At 40.4% G+C, this 26,214-nt stretch overlaps 1 long non-coding RNA gene across 1 annotated transcript; it reads right to left on the reverse strand.

Moving 5' to 3' along the window:
- Positions 1-5,328: 5,328 nt before the first annotated feature.
- Positions 5,329-25,069, reverse strand: LOC107309701. The gene is made up of 3 exons (XR_004306442.1): positions 24,794-25,069; positions 9,077-9,221; positions 5,329-5,640 (listed from the first exon to the last, which is right to left on the reverse strand). It is a non-coding gene; the product is annotated as an uncharacterized LOC107309701 (long non-coding RNA).
- Positions 25,070-26,214: the final 1,145 nt, after the last annotated feature.

Here is a 26,214-nt window from a genome sequence, read left to right on the forward strand (position 1 = left end):
ATAGGAGCAGCTTAGGCCTGCATTTTATCCTGGCCTCAGAAGACATGAGCCCAGGAGCTGCAGACAGCAGTCTCTTGACAATCTGCTTTTCTGTCCATAGCAATGAATGCTGCAGTCTTACTCCTAAAAGCCCATGAAGCAAGGCTTAGAATCGGTACCTCAGCCCTTCTGCCTACCTTTCCTCATCAGTAAAATGGACGTAATAGAAATGTTATCCTAAACCAGGGCTTATTTACAATCTTGTCAAGACTGAGGTTAATGGCAGAGTAAATAGTAAGTAACTGTCTTTTCAGAAGTTGTCTGAAATTAGAAATTCCAGCGATAAGACCAACAAACCATCATGAGCTGGTTTGTGAACACCTTCCCTTGGTGAGTAGAAGCAGTTGCATTGAAGGGTAGGGGCATCTACAGCTTTTGGCTGTTGTGAGGAAGGGGCCACACTACATTCTGTATGACTACTGATGTCACTGCATCATTATTGATAGAAGATACCTTGTCAGTCCTGAAAAGCTGTGCAGTTTTAGAAGAATTAAGGAATGATTTAATGATAAAGTTGTGAGAGAAACTAAGGATGGATGTAGAAACAATATAATTAGTTAAAATATCTCACACATCTCTGCAAGAGGTTTTGCTGTAACCTTTCGGCGTGTTTAGTAATACATGAACTCCTAGGCTGCATTGGAATTAATTGATGTGAAGCGTTGGTATGGATTTCTCACTCTCTTTTGTGCCACTACCCATAATTCAGAAGAATGAAAGAAGTCTGATTCCTAATTGGGGAGAGTTCAATAGGTTACTGTCTCTGACAGAGTCAAACTTCCACAGACTGCTTGTAGCCAAATCCTCACATCCTGATGTGGACAGAACTACCAACAAGGCTCCACATTAATGTACTTCAGAATTAGCTCTTGTCTTTGTCGCCTGCCCCTGCCTTTGGAGTCACTTGAGGGTGCCTTTGGCCCCACGTATGTCAAGAACTGTGTTTCTTTGAAGCCGCAGCGCAAAATGAGATGTACAATACAATGCACATAATGTAAAATAACCCAACATGTACTAAAATTGCTGACTAAGGTGAACAACAGATGGTAAAATTGTTCCATCCCAGCTCCTCTCAAGCATATGTCTGTATTTTGTGGTAACACCAGGGAGCAAGCCCTGTGTCCACACTGCTTATTGCTAGCAAACCTGCCCTTAATCCATGAGCTGTGTTAGAAAGCTGCTGTGGCTCCTCCGTCTCATTTAGCAACATAAAGCAATCCCATTATTTCGACCCACCCCAGGTTGCTTCTAGGACGGCTTGTAGTCAAACAGACCTCTGGGGCTCACAGATGTAAGTATTTTATTTCTGTACAAAGCATGCTCCAGAGGCTGAGGAGCTCTGATCCCTCGGGGAGTGAAGGCAGAGTGTTTGTTTGCAGTGAGTAGAGCTGCTGGTGTGCTGGGTTGGATTTGCAGCCTCCTGCTGAGGCAGTAAATATTCAGAACTGCTGGTGTCACTGAGTGATGCTACTTGAAGTCTTCCCTGTACCATTAGCCATGCAGAGCATTGGAAAATGTTACAAAAAGGAGCTTTGCTTCCAGCCAGGATAGGAATCATGGTATAAAGAATCAAAATCTGCTCTCCTTCTCTCAAGTTGTCCGGAAACAGCTGAGGTAAAATGTGGTGGCAAAATACGTGCCAGTTCTGGGTTTGAGCAGCAGCTGAATATGGACAAAGCCATTACTGATGCTCTGTGGTGTGCAGCAGTGGTTCTGCTCCTGCCCAGCCAGCAGAAGGGCTTTCTGTGCTCATGAATTCCTGACTGAGCAGTATTGCAGCTGCTCCTTAAGGCAGCAGGGACAGATTAGGGGACACTGCAGGACACAGACCATTGTTTAGAGAATTTTGTCCCGTGTGGTTCAGAACTCACATGGCTGATGATCAACTACACATTGTCCAAGACAAGCCGAAGTAGTCTAAGATATGAAACTCTTAAAGCCTTCCGAATCCCATCAGCAGAATATATACACTGTGGCTGTGGCTTCATGTAGTTCATTGGGGAGAGGGCTGGTCATACAGCTGGCTTTATAGGAGACAAAAGAAGGCTGGCTACCATCAGAAAACTGCAGTTGCATTAAATCCATGCCACTAGTGATTCATCTTCAGGTATGAATGCTGCCAGACAGAGAACAAACTGCGTTTATACATGCTCTTCACATACCGCTTTGCCGCATGTTGGTGTGATAGGCTCTGCTGCATGTGGGAACATAGGGAGTGGCTGTCTGAAGAAAAAAATCATCATGTTTACTGCAGTGCCATGAAGTTCAGCTGGAATCCACTACAGTCTTTGAGCTGTTGTAAGAGGAACATTTTGGCTATGGGACCCCTTCTGGATTCCCAAGGCTTCTAGAAGTAATAATGTCAGATGACCTGAGTATCACTTGTATCTAGTTTATTGTTTCCCCTCTGTGTTATGAACAGAGGAACTGCTTAGGTTAGCATAAAGAGAGAAATGCAGTTATAGCACACGTGACTACATTAGAAGATTATTTTTGAAGCTTTCACTTACTGAACATTACAAAAAATAACCCCAAAATAAAACAAAAAACCCTCGAGCCCTTGAAACAAACACTTTGATGTAGGTTGAAAAATAACAAATAATGTGCTCTGAGCGCTGGGCAACCCACCAGGAGTTCATATGATAATAAGATTCAAGATAGCATTGCACTAAGAAGTATTTCAGTTTTAGGCCTTAAACTAAGCATACATTTTTCATAATGAAGAGAAATGCATGCTTGGGATTTAAAGAAAATGTTAAGAACAATATGGGAGTAGGGCATAATAAGAAAAATCTCCCTCTTATGCCTTGTCCTCCTTCACATATTAACACTGTCACCAACACAGTCACTGGAAGATGGTGGAAGACATCTGATTTGGGATTTTGATGTTGTATTTGTCCTGGTGAATAGAATGAACTGTGGCCTTTGAGAGCACTGAGTTACTGGCTGTCAGCGCTACAAGCGCAAACAGCATTGCACAGGTCAAGCCACAGTATTTTTTTCCTCTCAGAAAATGATCTTTTCTCCCATATTGTCAGTTTTCAACTGCCTCTTGTCAGGACTCTCACCAAGGTGCAGTATGGAGGAGTACAAAGTGTGATGGCAGGAACTCGCAAGGAGCTTGCTAACACTTGAGTAGAATGGACAACCATGCACAGGGATGTCAGCCTGGTTCTGATCAGGTCACCAGCCTAAAACAGTAAAACTGAGTCCTGCAGTCCCATCCAGAAGATCTATAGGTAACAGAAAGCTCTTGCTTGTTATTTGTTAAAGGACTTCCTGAGGAAGAGTGGAGTTCACTGACACTATATTATTTTGTTGATTTTAGGAGTTGGATGGCTCCATTAATGTATTGCTGAAGTTATGTTGTTTGGTGTGGAAAGCCTCACATCTCCCTGCACAATAAGGAAAATGGAAAGATGAACAGGGAGTCAGATGCAGAGCAGGAATTTCAGAGAGGTATATTTGCAGCATCCTTCTTTGAAATTAGATCACATTTCCTCCACCTCAGTTCATCCTTTGTAGTTTTTCTGGAAAAAATATGAAACTTTTATTTCCTTGGAAATCTGACTGATATTCTAAAGTTTGATCGAGTGTGCTTCAGTATCCCCCTGGCAATCTGTCTCAGCCAGACAAGCTTGCCCTATATTTTTAACTACTTTAACCAGGACCACATCTGGGATGAATTATTTTTAGTCAAATTACCACCGAGTAAGTAAACACTGCAGAACTTTGTCAATAATATCTTTTGAGCATTCTTCTGGATGAGCTAGTATATGATCCCATCCAAGTGTGTAAATAAAGGGAATGCTGCTGGCACTGTATTTTGTCCAAGCACTGTGCTCACAAGTCAACATTGGGATTGGAAGTGCTTTTAGGTCCAGATCCAAAGGAGTGTAACATGTTCTAGAAATCCAGTTCTTCTTTCAAAATTCTGAGTTATGAGCAAACTGATAACTGATTTATCTTAGAAAATAGTGGTGAATGTATATGTTGCAATATGTTTTTTAAGAGTTCTGATCTTTCTTGAAAGATGGCAGCAAATGATCCCTATTTGTGTAAAGCATTTTTAGATCTACAGAATCAGTTTTGGGGTATAACATTTATACAGTCGTGTAAATTATTTTCTTATATTTTAATTAATTTATCTTCTCAGTTACTTAATCAAATGCTGTTTCCAACCAGGAAATGGGTCAAGGGGTGGCGGCGGTTCACAGTTATTTAGCAGAGTTAGCATTTGTGGCTTCCTGGATGACAAATTCATCTGACTTCGGCAGTGCTCTGGTGATGGTAGCAATCCAAATACAGTCTCCTGAATACAGGGTGCCTTTCTTTCCTTGCTGCTCTTTTTTGTTTGAATCTTTAAAGACATCTGTACGTAATCTTCCTACAGGTGTGCAGTTGTGGTCTCAGCTGTATGGAGGCCAAAGGAGGATTTGTGTTGAGCTGATCTATGCCTTAGCCTGTCTACATCGTAGCCATTCATGCTAGAGAACATCATTTAGAAGTTCACTGACTGACCTATACACTTGTTATCTGAGCCAGCATGAAAGAACTTTCAAAGGTATAAGTAATTCTTTAAGATTTCACCATTCGGGTTTTTAAGCTGGCTTTTTAGTGAGGGTCATCTCTAAAACAAAAACTAAAAATTATCCTTATTATTATGCAACTAGTCAAGAGTGATACATGAGGGCTTGGTACACATCTGCTCTTATATGATTTCTGTGAACGCTTTGTCTCGCATCCCAGCTTTGTGACGTGTATGGATATTGTCAGACTACAGCAGAACTGCTTCCATTATTAAGTTAATCCAGATGTTTGCATCTGACAAAGCTGAAGAAGCCTTCTACATTCTATTGTGTCTTGTGTCTTTGAGATTTTTTTTCCTCACTGAGTTTCAACATTATTTGTATAGTTCAGTATCCAAATTATGGCAGCAAGCTCAGTCTCTGTGTGTATCTTAGTGTCTGCTGTCTGTAGCCCTGGGCTGTATGTTATACCAGGAGGGTTCTATATATAATTAGTGATGGACGTTTTTGGTTAATTTAATTTTATTAAATCAATAAAACTTGGTTATCAAAGGCATTTTAATAATTTGAAAATAAGAATACTGCATTAGGTTTGGTTTAAACCCCTCAGTGATAAAATGAATCTGACAGTTCTTTAAAATATTATGAGCTTTTCAAGTTAAATGTTTTGTTATCAAACATTTTCCCGTATTTGATTCCAGTAAAGAAATTGTTTGTCAATGGACCAAGATTTTAGAGCTCATCTGAAGATCTGTGCAGATGTGCTCTCTAGAATAAGAAGTCTCCCTGAAACTATAGATACAGAAAACCTGTTGCTTAGATGTATTTATTAATGGTGATTCAAGATTTGCTTGAAATGGAAATGGAGTTGTAAAAAATTGCGCCTAAATCAAAAGGTAATGACACTGTGTCAGAAGTACACATTTCAGCCGATCACACAATAATGGCAATTAAGTAGACTTACTCATTGGTTAAGTGTTAGTCAGTGGTCTGACATCTACCATGGACAGGAGTTGTTTTTGTGGCCTGCTTCAGAATACGAGTGTGAAATCTGTGGCTCAGCCAACAGTTCCTTGAACAGAAGAAGAGAGAAAAAATACTTAAACCAAAGTACTCAGCTGTTGTTATGGTGATACGCTGAACTATCCAGTCACTGGGATTTGGATCCAGGAGTAATTGTGTTGTAGGGAAGGTGCGCACACACTTAGGAGCACTTCAAATCAATTCTTCTGAAAGCTGCAGCCGAGAAATATCTTTAAGAGGAGTGCGGGAATTCTCATAACAAAATAATATACAAAATTGAAATTGAAGTCATATATAAGCTAGGAAATGCCAAAATTAAGATGCTCATACAACCTTAGCTCACTTCCTTTGCTGTTCTGTTTGTACGCTTTTCTTCATATGACCTCATGCTTCACCCAGCAGATATACACCAGTCACTGAATGAACAGTTCAGGTGTTTGAAGGAACAATATCCCTTCCAGTCCAGCCCATGGACTCCAGTTGGCAGCTCTGTGGCCTAAGACATATGTATGTGTGTGTGCATACGTGTATGTTTTTGTCATTTTTCAGTGTAAAATGTCTGAAACATGAAAATGATATTGCAGGCTGGTGTTCTTACAAGATGATGCTGAGGTTACCCTCTACTTACCTATATGTGAACAGGTAATGTGTGACTTACTAGGAACCAGACCTCCTGCAGAGGAGGAGAGGAGTTCCTGGAGCACATCCCAAAATTGCACTTGGATTTTGTCTCAGAACAAACTTTTTTTTCACTTGAAAAATGAACAAACATATAAGCAGTGTGGATAACTGTGGGTCTATGTGACTTGAGGAAACCTGTATAATCCCATGAGACATATGATTATTTTCTCATTTCTGACAGTCAGTGTGAATGACTGCCTTTGGTGAGTTTGGCATATCTCATCTGACTGAAAAATCTCTCTTTTTGTAGGAAAGCTGACATTTACATAACCAGATCAGCCTCTGTAAACGGGATTGTGAAAGAAAAATGGTAGAATAACCTAAGAATATTAACTCTATTCTCTGTATAAAGCTGTAAGCTGCTCAAAAGCTGCAGGAATCTACAAGCCATGCTGAGTTTTCTGCAGTGTCATGAACCTTGAGACCACATTCCTGAAGGACTTCTAAGAGTTCTTTCATTACACATAGTCACTATGAAGTTATGGTAAGAAGATTGCAGTGACTCTGGGACAGTGGCAGTGTCTGCTGCCACTATTTGTGCTGGAGTACCTTTGGAGATGGGTGGGGGATTGGAGCACTTTCCTACAGGATTTTGATGGCAAGCATGTACATGAGTTAAAATACTTATAAGCAGAAAGTAAAAGGAGAGAGGAAACTTTGTAGCTCCCAAATACTGCATGGTCTGTATGAGGAGAAAATAGCCTGAGATCCTAGCAGAGGCAGCTCTCAAGTTGCCAACCATATACAGGTTTGGTTTTGCAGTTCTAGGAGCAGATCATAGAAAACACTGGGAGTAATTTTTGTCTCAAATCCCATACTGAGGGGGAAGAAAGGACTGGTTTCATGATATATCTGCATGTTGAGTGGCTGTCAGATAAAGAGGACAACGGAAGAAACAGGCATTGCTGTTAGTGATTCTTGCTGCTCTTCTAAGAAGAGAACTCCACGGCTTTGATGGATCCAAGGAGAGCTCAAATTTGTTTTGTAATGTCATAATGTTCTAGTCCAAATGCTGTAATTTCCTCATCAAGTTCTCTTTTGGGTCAACTTTAAAACATCTGAGAAAGCATGCGCATGGTCTGAGAGTTCTCTGCACATACAGCAGGAGGGGAAGAGGAATGAAGGAGCTGTCCTGTTGCAGCCCTCTGAGAGCAAGGGATCGAACAGGACAAGGGATGGGTTGCGGTCAGGCAAAGGACTCAACCTAAGATCCAGCATTTGGCAGAAAGCCCGAGCTTCAGATTTGTGAGAAACTATCTGGGGGAGAGAAACATCTTTACACTAGATGTGAAATAGGAGGGCCTGAGGGAGGCTTGGAGAGGAGCCCAAGAATGAGCACAGCCTGCTGCAGTCATCAGCTCCAGCCAGGGCCTCCCTTCTTCCACTCGCGTGAAGTTATTTCTATTGTCATTAAGACTTAAAAAGCTGTTGTGTATCTGCATATGCACGTGTGTGAGTGTGTGTGCATTTGCAAAAGTGACATGTTTAACTTTAACTTCAGATCTGACAATGCGCCTTTGGCAGATTCAATGTTAAAATTAACTTGCTCCGTGCCTTTTTTCCTTTTTTTTTTTTTTTTTTTAAGAATAAAACAAAACCAGATTGAGCTTTTACACTTAAAGCCCTAAGAAAATCATAAAAGTGAATTATGGGGTGAGAATTACTCTTTAAAGGAAAGCTTTACACTGGAGTAAACTTGGAACATTTATACATTAAATATTACATATAACATTTATGTGTATAAAATCTGCTGAACTGGCCAATTTCTGACTATTATATAAACTTTATGCTTTTGAGAAAGCGGACTTTCTTTCACAAAAATAATTTGTTCTAGTCCCTAATATAAAATACTAATCCCCCAGTATCAGCACTTGGTGCTGTTGTCACATGTTGTCTCCTCTGTGAGCTATTTGGTCCAAGACTTTGTACTCGCTGCACAAAGTGCATTGCTTTAGCAAGCTAAAAGCACAATGTGAGTGAATAGAGGGAAAAAAAGTAGGGCTGGGAAGGGAGCACTTATTTCAGACAAAGGACATACAAAATTTGGGGTGCAGAACTTGTAGCTATGCCACTTGGTATTCAAGTTTGGCTTGGAGAGGAGGCCCAGGCCTGGGAGATGGACACCATAACTCAGTTTTTCTTCTCCAGCACCTCTCAGACCAATAGATGAGAACCACCTCCTGCATTAATGGAACCTGCTTGGACATGGAGGATGGGCAGTCTCGGATAACTGGGCTCGTACGTGCACTGGACTTGTAAAGCAAATGCACCAGGAGGCATAAATATCCTTCACTGTGTGCAGTGCTGTCTTCATGAGAAAGCAATGACAGAGAGTGAAAGAAAATGAGTCAGATATTAATACTGTCACTTAATTCATGTCTGGATGTGTTTAGGTACCATTATGACAAGGTCATTCATAACTCAATGTGTTGCAGAATAGCCTGCAAAAGCATTTATGTGGGATAAGCAGGCATTTCTTGGCATATCTTTGGAAGGATTGGCTGCTACTTTTGCAGGTTGCCTTGTGCGGGGCTGCTCCACAGTAATTCATGTAAGATCTCTTTCTGCAAATCCATACTTGAAAGCTACAACTTGCTCTTGCAGAAATTATTACAAAATTACATAAAACGTCTATGAAAAAACAAACTGTTCACAGAAATGTAAGCTGTAGAGCTGTTAATTTTTCTTTCGCTCAAAACTGGAGCAGAAACTAAGCATTTCAGTGCCCCCAGAGAAATCCTACATATATGATCTTCCCTAATTGTCTGCTAGGGAAAAGCCGTGATTATGAAGCAATCACCAACCTGATTCCATAGTAGCTTTTCTTAAGTCAAAATATTCTCTTTTCTTTTCATTCTCAAGCATTGCATTGTTTCAAAGAATCACAAAATGTCCTTGTCAGAATGAAACAGGCATCAACGCTGGATTAACAGAATCAAGGTTTATATCCTGGAACAATATGAAGAAAATAGATGAAACATTTAATTGAATTGCAGATGTTATGTCTAGAAGAGCTAAATACTCGGAAAGTAATTGAGTACGTTACCGTCTACACAAAGCAGAGATTTTTAAAACAGAATACATATGGAGAATGCAAGAGTGCAGAACGCAGACATCTGGGTTGAATGTTAGTTTCCAGTGGTATCAAGGAATACACATGTTTTTCTTAGATTTTAGAACTTAGTGGTATCAGTGGAAATAAAATAAAATGTCTGCTCGTATTGCTGAAGTCAGCAGAGGAAGAATGCAAAATAATCTTATTCTTCTTCCTGAGAGACAACCATAATAAATCATTAGTAGTATATTAAAAAGTAGATCGTAGCCATGGGACTAACTGTTTTCCTATTCACCAAAGGAATAAAAAAGGAGGATATTGAATTATGAACAGTATCAATTGGCTTTTGCGCTTATTTAGGCCATGTCTAAAAACATCAAAATGATCTGTGTGATGTTGTTCTGTCCTTTAAAATATATAGCATTCTAAACAAACATTCAGTGGATAGAAAAAGAGAAGATAATTTTTTTAGGGAATATTTGGAGTATAGAAACTATAAATTATATTTTCTAGCTGTCTAAACATGCAGTTAATCTAAGTACTGTGAGGTGATGCTTATGTGAAGTTAGAGATGGATTATCGAATTTTAGCTTCTCAGGTAAGAGGACAGAATTGTCTTTCTTATTACAGATATTATATTAAACTATTCATCTTTCCATTCATTTACATTTCAGCTTGCAGCACAGAAGGCTGCAAGTCTGCATAACTAAGAAGATTTTAATTAAATCAAAGGACAAAGCATGGCAATTTAATGACCTGATATGAAACCTCATATGTTTCCATTGGCCCCGAGAGTCTTCTTGAAGAGAAAACTGTAAGAATCAGATTTTCTGATCTGTGTGAGCTTGGACAGGCTATTCTCAATGGAAATGACTGGGAAATGGGCTTTGTTTTCTGCTGGTGCTAAAGCTCCATCCGAATTGTTTTACTTTTGAATCAAATAGATGCTGCAATTATATTAATTAGGCAAATGTCCCAAATCAATTATGAAAGTTATCTTCTTTGATTAACTTAATAGCAACCTGTTAACCAAAGGCCCAGCCACATTTTCTGTGCATAGATTTTGAGATAAAATCAATGCAGCGATTTTTGGTCTTTTCTTGTTTTGAAAACAAAGCAAACAAGCTCAATCATTAGTTCTTATATTTTTTCCATTCATGGAGAAATCTGAGCATGTGCTTTCATGCTCACACTTTTGCTCTGGATCTCTGTTGTTTAGCCCTAGCTTAGGCTGATAACATACCAATCTTCTCAACACACTAAGGAGGAAATGACATTTGGATCACTGCTAAGGTTTGGCAGGAGCTATTGCTGTGATACCTGCACTTTGTCTGATAGCTCAGGAAATTCCAGAGCTGATACTTAAAGCTGTAGTTCAGGCAGGGATTTCCATGCCGGGGTAAGTGTGAAGTTCACAAGGAGTCAGCCATCTTGCATTGTCTTCATTTGGTGGCTGTGCCAACCAACCGCTTGCATGACATACACAGGTGGTTGTAGTTTCACTTAACATCAGACATCATTGTGACAGTCAGAGCTGGTGAAGTGGAAGACAATTTGAATACCTTCCTCTTATCGAGATGGTGGTCAAGTCAGCACGAAAACTGAAACCTGATGTAGAAAATATAACTTGAAACTGGAATATATGCTAACGTAAGCATTGGAACAATTAATTTGGAAATTCCAATTAGTTGAAGTTTTTATCTAAGAAATCAATGTCTTTCCAAGGTCAGGCTTTTGGTTAATCAGGATATATGAGCATGATTCAGAAACCATTCCATATAATCATCTCTTTTGGTCTTCTCTTCAAAAATACAAGTTTGGAAAATTCAGATAATTGGGTAGGAGGACATTGATCAATTGTTCTTTAAAATACAATTGAGCATAAACTCATTATGTGAGGCTACATTGAGGGAATGTAGGTTAGATAGTAAGAAAACATTTTCAAAGATAAGGAAATCTTCTTAGTACTGAAATGGCCATCTGGGGAAGTTTCAGTCTCTCTTTTGTTGTGAATCTTTAAGAACAGGTTTCACAATTTTCTCAGATGCTTTAGGCACACTCATTCTTCAGAAGAATTCAAAGCTGAATTCAGATCTTGCTTTCCTATGACTTCAGGATTTTAAAGGAAATGGACAATATTGCCAGGATATTATATTGGATGGACATAAACATCCTTTCTACTATTTGAATTTGTTTGTATTTTTTTTGAACTTGTCCCACAGATAAAGAAAAGAATTCAGATACAGCACTGCCAATTTGAAGGAACACTACATTATTCTATAATTTTTGGTATATTTGGGCTCTCGCAGTGTATCATTTACGTAGCTTTAATAAGTGAATCACATCTGGAGCTAGTCAGAATATTTTCATTGAAATGAAATATGCCACTTTATCAAAGCCAAAATGTATCAGCATATCAGTTTTGACAAACATTTCTTGGGAAAGATTTTTTTTGCCTGGGGTTCCCTTGTCACTTATGGCCAGAAGAGAAAGAACTCAAGCTGAAAAGATCAGGTTTTTGGTCCAGAAACAGACATTTCATAACAATTTTCATTTGCAAAAATGTTTGAAAGGGTTGTTTTCATTCCACTCAATAGTGAAAACAAATTCTGAAACCTTGAAATTTGCAGCAAAATGGAATCCTTGTCCTCTGAACGGCTTCAGTCACATCTGAGTGTACAAAATGCTGATTCAGTATCTCACATTTAAAGGATTTAGGTATACCAAAAGGCATAAAATCAGGAAACCAGAAAAAATGTAGTAGTAGCTTCATATTCGGCTTCTTTTTCTTTAAACAGTATTCATTTACCAAACAGCATGTAAGCAACACTGAATTTGATTCTTGCCATATAGACATTTCTACAGAACATGCATGATACCACATTCCATGTCTTTCATACCCAGGATTAGTGAAGTGGATGGCAAAGCCTTTCTTGAATTGTATAGAGCACAAGCTATGCCCTGCATAATTACTGGAACACTAGAAATATGCTTTCTTTACCTCATTAAATGTTGTGAGCACTTCAGCTATTCAGTCAAGGTTAAAACATGTTGCCTGCTCTGAGAGAAAAAACAACAGAGCCACTTGTATCAGCTGGAACAGGAGGTTCCAGCATGCCAAGGGGCCTCATAAGCTGCTTGATTGCACCCTGGAAGAAATATACAGGTGATATCAATTTTAGGAAAGGGAGTGCTAAGGGCTGCACAAGGCCAGTTGTGTGACTGTGTGTACGCATGTAAGATAGTTCCTGTTAATCTCAAAGTGGAGTAATACTGTGTGTCGGTAGGGCTCATGTTGCAATGCAGGCAACATTTTATGTGTGTGTGTAGGAAATTGGTTTAATCAGTTTACAGACATATTGAGGCATATATTCCTCAGGAACCATTTTGTCCTGAAGAACGTTACCTGATGCATTCTCTGCAAAGGAAGAAAAAATCTACACATCTGATTTTCAGCCTTTTGCAGTTCACCTTTAACTCAGAAGGTTCCAAGTATTTTTCTTCAACTGTTTTTATAGCAGAAATTCAAATTTTAAGGAGTCTGGACGACTGTTTTATCTGTAGAGCTAATGGCACGGTGCTGCGATAAGACTTGAAAGTGGAAGCTGAACAACAGAAAGGAGGGGAGATTACGGATTTTATTTCAGTTGGTACATGGATTAGCCTAAATGGATTTATGCCTGTTTGCAATTATGGAGCCAACTGTACTGATGCCCATGTCTCTGATTTAGTGCTACTTGTTTCCAAACCACACCATGAAGAGCTTCAGACGTCTGAGCAGACTGTGCTCACTGCTGGCAGCCTTCACCTCTGAGCACTGAAACCAATGCACAGCTTCACCTCCTGGCTCTCTGGAAACTGGCAACTTCATACTATGATTTTGCCCTATCTTCTTCATACACGGAAGTAAAATCACAGCTGTTATTATGCTTGAGCCTTGTACATCTACTGCTGAGATAGAGAATAATTCTTATTTCTTACACAAGCTACCATGCTTGTTCTGATTGCTTCTTTTTAAACTACATTGCTAAAAATAACTTTATTTTCTAATTCAGATGCAATGGCGAGTGATATTCATGAAATATTCCTGGAGAACAAAAGATGAAACCTGAACACAGCCAGCAGGATAGAAAAACTAGACAAAGTGTTTTTTAAAAGGAATAATTAGGGAGAAAGTCCTATTTGGTAGAATAATTAAATAAAGATCTTTAATACAGCTGATAGCAATGGCTCAGTGAAAAAGGAAACCTGAATTTTAAATATTAAGGATAACATCTATCTTTGCCTAGATCTGGACGTTATTGGCGGTCTCCATAAATCATCCTCTTTTTAATTTAATATGAGCATCTGTAAGGTCCAGAGATAAATTAATTGCTGCCAGATTTAAATAATACGCTTGGTTTCAGGCATTTCCTGGGGATTAATGACAGGTTAGGGGGAGCTGAGGGCCTAAAGTTCAGCCAGAAACCATTAACCTCAGGTTATCATTAACCCCAGGAAACACCCTGCGTCTCAGTCATGTCTGTTCCTACAGAATGGAAAAGGAAAGCATAATGCCACTTATTTCTTTTAGGGTTGATGCCATACTGATTGGATTGCACAGAGTTTTAACAGCCCACGTTCTGCCTGGTTACAGGACATGAATCCAATGCATGCTTGCAATATGCAGCATTCAGCTTGTCAGCCCTTGCTGGGGGCGTGTGGGAAGCATGTATCCTAGAGTGGGTACTGCAATGAAGATCCAGGTGCATTTCTTAATCTATGCCCTACAAAATTCTATCTGGAGGAAATTTTCAGAGCTCCCAACTCTCCTTATTAAGAGCTGGATTTTGACCTACTTTAAAACTGTGGCAGCCTCTGGAGATGTAGTATCTTGATATAGAAAATAAGAACAATATTTATAGGAGAGCTTTTACACATTTTTCACCCTGAAGGTTTCCATGCATTTATTAATTAACACCCGCAATGTTCCTGTGAGATGTGTATTACTCCTCCTCTGTGCAAGTGATATCAGGGATGCCACCATAGGAGCTCTGCAAGGAAGGGAGAAGATGGCACCATACAATGTGGGGCAGAGCACTGAGAAATCCCTCTTCTGTCTTGTCTCTGCCATGGATGTGGGAAATACTCATGGAGTTATTGGCAGAACTGGCATCTGACACTAGTGCTGTCCATAAGGACTTGAAAAAGTCCTATTACTTATTGTTGTACGGCAAAGAATGAAGCAGGTTGGATTAAGCTCATTGCAAAGACTGAGCTAGTCTTACAGTGCCTTAAATACCTCCTTTCTTTGGAAGTGCCCTGTGTTTCCTGCTGATCTGTGTGGGACTCTAAAAGACTTTTCTAGCAGCTGGAGTTAGTTGATTTGAATGCAAGAGTGGGAGAAGAGCTGGATGTTCCCAGTGAGAGGACAGCAAAGTGTCCTGCTGGCTATTTATTGTGTGGGGACTGGTGGATGGGGGACTGGACAAATAGCCTATCTTTATGCATGCGCCAGTTTGCCTTAGGCAGCAGAAGGCCTCAAGCTCATGTTGGCTTCATGGAGGGAGATGATGGATGAGTGCAGAGAGATACATTGGGAACAACACTTGCAACACAGATTAATCTTACTGAAACTTGGTATGCTGACAGGGCTGCTCTTTGTTTTCTGGTCTGTTTAACTGGGTTTAGTTCAATGTTCATTTTTTATGATAGTCCTTACATGCACAAATCTATGCTATTGTATATAGCTAGATGGTTTTGTGTCTGTTTTTCATTATAATGCAACTTTCCTGTACATTACTGAAATCTGTTTTAATGTATAAATCATATCTAGTTTATGTTTTTGTAACCTACACGTTACTTCTGCTTTATGCTCTTTATGTTCGGATCTTGTTATCGCTGTGTGTTAAATGCTTCTGCTGACAGACTTCTTTAATTCTGCTAATAGCAAAAACCTCTCCTTTAAACCTGTGACAATTCCACAGATAACCATCAAGCACTTTTTCATGGCTTTCAGTTGTTAAAAAGAAATGGCACAGCTGTCCTTTGAAGCGCAGGAGATCAAAATCGAGGCCTAAGCCAAACTGCAGCAGTATGGCTAGAAAAGAAAGGGCTCCCTGGAAGCTGGTAACAGAAGAGTTTTCTAAAGAAAGAAAACTCCAAATATAGAGCACCCAGTATCTTCCAGAAGCTGGCAGAAAACAAAGGATTAATATGAACTAAGTCTCTCTCTCTCTCCTTTTCTTGGCCCACAGTTGGCTGCAAAGAAGCAATATTAGGCCAGCTGTACATAGCAACCTAATTCCACTCAAAATATAATAGTGGTGGGCTATGGAGATTTGGAGCATAGCTTTCATGTGGGCCGGAGGGATAAGATATCTCTGGTTTACTGGAGCTCACAATTCACAGACACAGAACTTTTGATTTTAGCAAAACTTGCTGTGTCTGAGCTTTACTGAGTTGTAGAAAAAAATACCCTGATTTTTGCTTGCACACAAGGAAAGAGTTCTGAATCTCCTGACAATGTCAGATACCCTCTGCTCTGCTCTGTTCTGCTAGCCTTCAGTGCTATCAGAACTGCTCACTTTTGCAGTTCCTCTTGCTTTTCCACAGTGTCCATACGTGTCTCCCTCACTCTCATGGAGTGGGTCAAGCAGCTTTTGGGCCAGGAGAGGGTTGCACTTGTGTTACAGCGTATCACAGAAATACTGACGGCACTAAATTTGGAACTGGTGGGAATAAGCATCCCTTGCTGGGCCAACAGGGAGACCAGAACTACACCTGGACTTGTCATTTCTGTAGAAGACTGTACCTTGTAAATTCAAAAGAGACATTTCCGAACCCAGAATCAGATGATCAGATTCCTAAGTCAGGCAGTGGTTGTTTATACTGTAGCTACTGTTTGGAGATGATGCTTCAGGACTAATTTTATGACTTATTTAATCTTTTTCTTGTTTTTTCTTATAATTTAACAGAATGATTTTATTCTACACTTTACACATGTACATGTATTCCATACATGCAATATATACTGAATCTCAAATGGTACTCTGGAAATGATTCTCAGTTCCTATGAAAGAGATGCCTGAAATACAGGCATACAGCTAAACAAGAATATTAGAGAATTTCAAAGATACTTGATTCCCAAAAAGGGGAGATACATTGTCACTCATTGCTACTCAGCTCAAACAAGTTATAATTCATCACATTTACAAAATGAGGTGAATGTAAGTAGTCTAATATTCTAGGTTCATACACTCTTGTCTCAGTTGTCTAGAACTAAAAGCAAAAGGGTACTCTTTATCATTAAAAATAAATGGAGGATATAATTGCTTAAAAGATTATAGCATAAAATTTGCATGAATGATGTGCTGCAAAATACAAAAGGGATTTGCTGTACAGAATTTAATGTTGCTTTGCTTGTAGATGCAGCTTGCATCCAGGCATATCAAGAAGTAAGATCATTTAATGGTTTATTCATTCTATTTAACAGAATATATCCATGGTGCATCATCCGCATATTCACCTGCTGTCAGCTGCTATTGAGCTCTGTAATGAACAGCTGTGGAAAGGGCAAAAAACATACAGCAACCTCTGGCTATTTGCATTTAAGATACTTAGTTCTGTATGAGAAGAATGACATATAATCAACTAAGCACAAGGGTAAAAATAGCAGGCTCAAGTTCTGCCTACCATTTTTCTCTTCCTGTAGAGATGTTTACTAACCTCATGAATTATTTGCATTTTGACTTTCAGAGCAACATGCTATTTTTATGGGGCAGCAGGTCAGATGCTGTCAGTTTTGTTTCTGAGGGTTAGGGAGAAGCAGAGCACTTCTCGGCGTACACTATGGGAACAGTCTGATCTGTACTGTCAGTAGATGAAGTCCCATTAACATGCCAGTAATAGAGAGTGATGCCTGCACAGCAGGGGCAACACCTTGAAAAAGGAGCAGATCTAAAATTGCTCAGTGCAGTAGCCTGCATTGCATCGGTAGCGGCTCTGCTGAAGGTGATGGAACACCTATTAAGATCTGTGGGAGGTGTTGTGCAACGACTCTTGCAGCTTCTCCATTTAAAATGGGATTACGACTCTATTTTGTGCAGATTGCCCTTGAAAATGATGGAGCAAACTCTTTTAGGGCCTGGAGTGAGTTCTGAGAGTGCTCCTGGTTCCCCTGGCTTTCAGTGGAAGCTGAGCGCCAAACCAGAGCCCTGGAGAAGGCAGGGAAACAGGATACAGTGAGCATCAAGATCCAGGCTGAGCGTCTTGCTTTTGGAAGCTGAACAATAAGTAAGTCTGTTCTCAGATAGAATTCTTGTTGAAGTCGCCAGGCACCCATCATATGAGGAAAATATGAGGGCTTATTTGATACCAATAGCAGTGTTATCTGCTATTATCCATTGTGGGTTGCAAAATAGTATTTTAAAGGTTATTTTACTAGAAAGAACAGGGACATTTAGCTCTCCAGTCACAGTGAAAAAAAATCTGGCCAAAGGAAATACAGCAAAGTTTTTCCAAATAATAAACAAAGATTCTTTAGCAGTGTGCCTTCAAAGTTTCCTCTCAGCTTGAGGGTATGTAAGAGTTGGAAATAATAGGAAAGATACTGAGAAAGTGGTGTTCCACGAGCCAACTTGCAGGAGACCATGTGATGTCAATGACTGGAAAAATAATAAGATTATAGCAGAAGCTTGTATATATTAGGTGTAGCTTCTAAAATCCCCTTTAAACACTCAAAATGATGTCTAAATCATTCCGAGACTCTGAAAGAAAAAAATTCAGATATTATAAAGTATTTATGGCTGCACTAAGTATGAGAAGAACCAGTCTGATCTGAATTAAAGCACCATAAAAATGGTGGAGCAGCCATCTTCATACAGTTACTGTAACCAAAATGTCTTCGTTTTTCTTTAAAAGAAATTTTTGCTAGATTTGTGGTATACTGTGAAAATCAAGAATATTATTACTTTGGAAAACAGTTAAAATGATTCTCTGTTTCATTGTAAAACTGGGTTACTGTGAGTGTTTCATGCAGGGCAGACTGTGCAGAACCTGAATTTACTGGAAGGGCCATGTTCAGAACAAACTGTCCCCTTCTTACTGATTGATGACCTGCAAATGAAAAAGCCTAAAGATTTTTGACACAGAAATACAATAACAGAATCTGTCTCTTTTCTATACAGTGTGATGCTGAGTGAAACTGAGTCACACTGAGCATAACCCAGTGTCCGTGGTACTCAGCAGAAGGTGGGACTGATAGGTCACACTTCATCAAGGAGCCTCCCTTGAGGACCTTCCCTTGTGGTCTCCCATGTTTGGTTGCTGCCTCTACTCCATGTGCACCGGAGATGGCATCCACATCTGAAGCAGAGTGCCATCCTGCAGCCTTAATTTCGCTGCCTGGTTTCCTGAGCCACGCACAGCATCTGCCAAGTTATGGGCAGAACTCTTGTCCTTCACCCTGTTGCCCCACGCCCAATGGACACAGTTCCAAACTGAAGCCTTGTATCTCAGCCTCCTCCTCTCATCACAGGAGCAGGCAGCTCAAATGTGTCCTTCACTGCAGGAGAGGGCTGGTAGGTCAGAAAAGGATCTATCAGAGGTGCACAGCAGGGTGTTTGGGTGGGAGGAAGAACTGAGGAGCAGTTGCTGATTCCTGTGGAATTTACAGAATAGTTCAGATCTTCTGGGATCAGAGAAGGCGCAGACGAAGCATTAACTATCTGGAAATAGCCACAAAGAAATCAGAAAATCTTTTTTAAAAGTTGAAGGTAATATGAAATGGTCTGGATATAGAAGTGAATTACTGAGAAACCCTATCAGACCAAACAGTTTAAACTTCAGATATGCCATGAGATTAGTCTCTAAATATTTCTGGCTACAAAGATGGAAAAGCAACAAAGAAATGACAAAAAGCTTCTATAAACAGTATGACGTGCAAGTTAACAAAAAGTGCCTGCTGGCTTTATTCTCCAACACAAGTGAAAGCCGTATCAGAGCTGGGATTTAGGGAGTTTGGCACTGTTCTCTCCCTATCCCAGCACGGCCCAGGCCTGCACTCACAGTGCTGGGCCCAGCTGCAGCACTGAGGCAGGGCCTAACAGCCTTCAGTGCCTTGGGTGTATTTTTCCCTTTGCAAACTAAAACAGAAACGACCTGGCCTCAGATTCAGCTGTCAGAAAGCCGCGAAAGCAAAGCAAGCAACTCACATGGAAACTGGAACTATATTCCAGCCCCAATTACTCCTTTGGAGGCTTTCCTCATATGATCACAAAGGTCAGGACATCAGCCTGGATCCCAGATGGTGCTCTGACTGGCCGTGCTCCTGTGGTTTCGGCTCAGACAATTAATGATGCCTAAATGTGCCTGCTTGAGGGTGGAACTGGTTCCTGGTGCGGGTTAGAAAATGGACATGAGCTGCGTGCCTCAGCTCCAGCAAAGCCACTCTGCTCTCTGTTGCCCTCATGTGCAGTTCCTATAGAATTATCAATCAACTAAGAAAAAATAGTCATGCAGACTGGCTTGCTCAAATGCATGATACTCCCCTTGCACACCCTGTCAGACCCACCTTTTGTTTAAACATTTGTAGACTGAAACATCCTGTCGGGCCCTGTTCTGTGGGAGAACATATTTGTGAGACAAAGCAATGCTGTGGTCTACCAGGAGGTCTATGACTCTCAGTGAATTATTCACTACTTTGCTGTGGTCTACATGCCAGGTCACCCGTGTTCACAGAACAGAATGAAGCATTATTCGTTATCAAACCTTTGGTTTTCTCTTCCAGGAGGTTCTTCCCCCACCCCCATTGGCCTTTCAGGTTTTAACAAGACATTGCATTCTTTCAGACTTCCCCTGGGCAGCAGTTTTTTGCACTTGCAGAAGTACGACAATAATAGGTAGGAAGCCAGAGCAGTTGTAAATTGTAGCAGTTAATGTCAAATTGATGGGGCAGTGATCAAATGAAGTTCATAACCACAGAACGCAACCTGGGGGTGGAATGCTGTTTCAAAGATTTCTAATGGCAGGGTTATAAAATCATAAAATAGAAGGCTTTTTCCACTGTGAAAGTTTGAAGGAATTTATTTGGCTGCCCGAAAGTATTAGCAGTGGTAGGGTCAGACTTTTATAAGACATTTAGCACAATTGCTAATCAGTGAGAGGACTGACCGGTCCACTTTGAAAGGCACTGAGGAAACAACACCTGCATTGTGTTTCAACTCTTGGACACCCTGAGCGCACCTTTAATGGTCTTCAGGTCCTCTCCAGTGGTGCAGTTTAATTAGAAACTGCTGATACAAAAGCAGGAGAGCGATGTTTTACTAAAAAGAGCAGTTTCCAGGATTTCAGATCTGCCTTTTTCCAACCAGCATTCAAGAAACCAAAGCAGTGGGCAATGTCACAACATTAACACAATGGAAAACATTTATAGCTCATCAAAGCTGGACAGTACGCAGCTGTATCCCAGCTGGACTTTCCAGCCACAATACCTCAGAGAGGCGAAAAGAGGTTAGATCCATGAAAATAATGTAAGATAAACAGCCATGGAAAGTATTTAAGACATGCCACTGTAATTTATATATATATAAGTAAGGAATGAACAGTGCAAATGAGGCCTGTGCTTTTATAAATGAACCCTGCTGTATTTTTGGCTTTATTTATTTACCCACTAACCTATTTACTCATTTACTTTTGTGACTCCCTCTTCCATTATTGCAAACAAACTGTGTGATCTGATTTATCATGTTCTCCTTACTTATCTTAGTCAAGAAAGCACTACTCCATTAAAAATCCTTAGTTTGGAACCAAAATCCCAGCCTTTTTTTCCACTCATGGCAGAGCATAGGAAAGGAGAGGAATACATTTGTAAAAGTTAACATGTTTTTGACTGGAGAAGGGTTAGAAAATTCAGGTTTGTGGCATACACAAAACCCCTATGGTAGAGATACCTTGGGTTCCCTGCAATAAATGCCAGCCTTAGTCTTTCAGATACATCTGTGCCTCCCTCCCCTCTCCCCCCTGCACTCCCCCAACCTGAGTCCCTGTAAGTCCACAGCCTATGGAAAACATGGCTTGTCTCTTTGCACAGTCATTGAGTTTGTTAAAGACACAGGAGCGATGCAATTTCTGGCACTGCTCATTGCAGTCAGCTGTCCGGTTTCTAACGCGACAGAGGAATTTGCCAAACAGAGTAATTTTTCTTTGCTCCTGCCCTATTTCCTGTTCAGAGATTCTTCATAGTGAACTGCTGAATCTAAGAAACTACTTCTGTGCTATTTCACCCTGCTGCCCTCTGATCCTTTCCTTCCCTATTTCCAAAGGCTTGACACTTTCAAATTCCACTTTTGCATTTTGTGGCCCTCTGAATTTTGTGAAAAGCATGAAATCATAGAATCATAGAATCAATCATAGAATCATAGAATGGCTTGGGTTGGAAGTGACCCTAAGGATCAAGTTCCAACTTCTGTGCCACAGGCAGGGCCAACAGTCTCCAGATCTGGTACTAAGCCAGGCTGCCCAAGGCCCCATCCAACCTGGCCTTGAACACCTCCAGGGATGGAGCATCCACAGCCTCTCTGTGCATCCTGTTCCAGCACCTCACCATGCTCTGTGAAAACCTCCCCCTGACATCTCATGATATTCACCCTTTGGAGATATGCCTACAAGCAATGAGGTTTTCCTTTTAAAGGCATTTAGACAACTTCAGAAGCTGCAGACTCCTGTGGGATTGACAGTGACTGAGCTGTACCCCTAAAAGTCCGTCAGCTCCACAAAAGCCTTTTGCAGATTCTGTCAGATGATTATTGTTTTAATTTCAAGCCTTAACACAGAGAAAAAAACCACACAACCAAACCTTTAGCCCCTTAGTACATAGTGTTAGACATCTGGCTCCTGGGTTGAGACCCATTATACAGATGCTCTGCTGTATATGACAAGTTGACAAATGTGCTGCTGCACAATACATTGGACCTATTTATATTACATATTAAGAAACAGATCATCATGAGTCAGCAAATAACCCAGGGCCAGATAGCACTATCTGTAAGGAAATAAAAAATGAGCCATTGCCTTGAACAATACAACCAGTGCTGAATTAGATGTTAGTCAGCCGGGCAGTCTGGTATCATTGGATTTTGTACTGCAGATGCCATGTGAAAATGGTTTCAGGAGAGACACAAAGATATGCGATATGGATGTGATTCTTGGGAATAGAAGGCAGCTGAGTCCTTCAGTGCAAAAGCTGGAGAATATTCTGCTTCTGGTGAGTAATCTGTACTTTGGCAAAGAATGCTCGAGATCCATAGTGACAGAGGCAAGCTGCCTGTTGCACCTCTCCATTACATCTGCTAATGCAGTCATCTGCCAGTGATGTTTTTACAAAAGTGAACTGTGAAATAGATTAAAATTTTGCTGTATGAAATAGCATTGGGCTCATAATTAGTAGACCACTGTTAATATCCTATTGAGGAGCACATGACATATATCAAAGCTTTTGTTTTGCACCATTTTCCACCTCAGAGAGCTTATATTAGCTGCCTGACATTTTTCTTTATTGTTAGTCCAGTGATATGAGTATGCTCAAAATGAAACCTTAAATTTCTAGAGGAGAAATATGTGTCTGATTTAGAAAGAAGAAAGATTAGCTTGAAACATATGAAGGAATAGTGTGGCTTTGCAAGTGACCCTGCTAGAAATCCTGAGAAACATCAATTTCAAATGGATCATGCAGCCCTGGTTTATTGCAAAGTAAGATACTGGATATAGTATTTCCTATGTTTGTGTGCTTGTTTTTCAAACAAGGTCATTGAGTTGAAGTGCCTGGAGCTGACCTGTTGTTTTTTAGATACTGGGTTTTGTGAGTAACTTGGTAAGAATTTTATCAGCTCAACCGTCTCACGCTTTGTGAAGACAGAAAGCTGGAATTTTGTATTCTATGAGTAAAAATCATTTCCTAGAGAATATCTGACTGATTCTCAGCTGCATGAAGGAACCCTGCTGATTATCAGTTGGAGCCCTATTAGTCGGGTTCCTCCAGGTTGGTTTTCAAGACCCAATACTACCATAATATCCATGCCAAAATGCCTGCTAACAGAAGGTGCCTGCTGATTTAGTTGGGGTCTTTTGCTTCTCCTCTTGACGACCATGCACCCAAATCAGACTAAGCAAAACAGTACAACCACATAATCCGCCTTTTCCCTGCATACCCCTTTCAAGCCCTCTTTGCTTTCTTGCACCAACACATTTTATTTTGAGATCCTAAGGTATTCCAGGCAGGACTATCTGTTTCTCAGATGGTGTTTGAACAACGGGTAGAAATAGGAGCCCTGCATCTGACAAAGCACTGCCAGAAGGGTGCCACCCTGCTGGGTACATCCTGCAAACCAAACATCTTCTCTAATTAAATGTAGCCCTTCAACATTTTCTCTTTTCTCTTAAAAAAATAACAAATGATTAAAAAATAATTAACCCAGTCTTTCTGTAAACGCCTGTGACTCAGCTGCACAGAATTAGGGTCAGGTTTGTGTCTCCATGCCTCTTAGCCATGTTACATCAGGAATCACAGGCACAAACACTTTTTTTTTCGGGGCTTAGAGGCTATAGGAGCAGTCATGATGTTTAGAATGAGTAATGAAAGCAAAGCTATGTTAAAAAGTTCCTTCATGTTATTACTTGGCAGTTCATTAAGACGTACCCTGTTTACCTACTACAGCCTGCACACCAGATTTAGCTCTCTGCAGGAATCTAAAGGCATTTAATGTGCAGAAGCTGTGAAATGCGGCAGAAAACAAAACACTTCTGCTACATACTTTTACGTAAAGCAAGGCATTTAGCGGTGCCTGAGAGCCTGCTCATCCCTTCCAGATCCTTCCCCATGGCAGACACAAGCGTGGAACACAAAAGTAGAAAAACAGATCTGATGAGCTTTACTTATTGGCAGGCTGGGAAACACAGCACATTTCTATTCAGCTCTTGGGCTTTCTGTGAGAAATTACAATCTCCTTTGTCTTGTTAGCCAATACTAATGCAGTCCAGAATTCATTTGCATTCTTGTGCTGCTCAGTGACCCTCCAGCTATGTCAGGTAAGAACACTGATTTTTAATTAAATTCTCAATTTTCAAGTACATTTCACAGTTAATACATAGTGAAAAATTCTGCCCAGCTCCATTATTTCTCTAAGTAGTCTGGGTTCAGCTGTCCTTTTAATAACCTTTGAAGCAAAATGTCACAGTTTCACTTCTGAAGAATATAATTTCACAGAACGAGAAATATAGGAACACCTGGAGTTTCCCATTTGGAGGAGACATCAAGTGTGTGAGAAGAGGACAACACCCAGTACTTAAAGATTTTAAAAGCTCATGATGCCAGTGTTAGATAGTATACAGCAAATTGCTACGTAGTATGCAATAAATGGCTGTTAAATGTATTCTCATGCTATTTGTCTTAACTGTTCTCTATTTTTGTGTCTTTGTGAGGCCATCATACCCAGAGACATCAGTGATTTTATCAGTAGTACAGGATCCTTGAGATCTAGGGAAGCGCTACCATCCATGTCGCAATGAGGGGCAGGAAGGGTTGGAGCCATATTTCCTTCTGGTATAACCGGTCCACGGAAGCAGAGAAGCCTCTTACAGAGCTGCAGGAATTTGCATCTGCATGTCCAGGGAGTAAGCAACTCCTCTGGATTGCATAGAAATCCTGTGACTCAGCTGGGAACTGAACTCACATCTCTCAGTCTTTGGGTCAGCCTCAGCCTCCTCACATGCCCACAGTGCTCAAGAATGCCATCACATATTTATTTGGTCCATTCATGAGCCATCACAGTGTCAGTGAGAATGTGAGAATGGCTGGCTGCACACACCAGCTCCAGCTGGCTGTTTAGGAGCAAGCACATTGAACAAGGACATTTCCTGTTCAACCACTATTCCCTTTCCCTTTTTGACTGTGCTGAGGTTGACTGCTTCCCCGGTCAGGTCTTTTCAACATTTACAATGAATTTAAAAAGAAACACAACAAAACGAAACAAACCAAGAAAGAAGGCAGTTCTGGAACACTCGCAACATTTAATTCACCTTGGTTTCACTTTGGGACATTGTGAAAAGAAGCTCTAGGGCCAGACTCACAAGAGGAATGAGGTCATCTTGAGAAGATGGTATTAAGGTTGTTCCTCCCTTCTGTGCCCTAAATCCCAGCCCTGGACATTTGCATTGTATGTGGGAAACTTTGAGTTAGATTCTCTTTTTGTCCAGTCCACAGCAATAATTTTAACCCTAGGCTGCCCTATTCAGAATATCCTCAGTGTTAAGCTGCAGCGTGTGCTGAAGCATAGGTCTCACAGCCTTCTCTGGACACTTTAATCATCAAAACAGAGGTATTTATTGCATGAAGAACAATATACATTATCCTAAGCTGGAGATTATGTCATTTGACCAGAGCAACTTTGGGTTTTCAGCTGCTGCTTCAGTGAATGCTCACTCACAGATATTCACAAATAATTCTGTTGTGTCCAAAACAACAATTTTGGATTAGATGATCCATTCAGTAACAAAAATTAACCACCTCCAGCTACATCACTGCTTTTAAAGTAGAGGGCTTATAGAGAGAGGTAATGTGCACATGAAAGTTCACATCTTGAGATATCTCTGACCCAGTGTTCACTTTTAGGCAAAATAAATGAATGAATAAATAAACAAATAAAGAATAACCAGAACTTTCAAGACATCCATGACTGGACAGATACTGGAGGTTTCATTTTCTTTTCTTGCCCCTTACCTTCCCTTCTATCAGGGAAACTCAGAAAAATGAGGTTTCTAGATCATAAAATGCCGAGAATTCCTTATAAACCCCTTGGATAGGTTTCAATTTTTACCATCGTACTGAACCAACTGTTATTCTTCTGAACAAAG

This window comes from Coturnix japonica, chromosome 1 (assembly GCF_001577835.2).
Source record: "Coturnix japonica isolate 7356 chromosome 1, Coturnix japonica 2.1, whole genome shotgun sequence".
Lineage (NCBI taxonomy): Eukaryota > Metazoa > Chordata > Aves > Galliformes > Phasianidae > Coturnix > Coturnix japonica.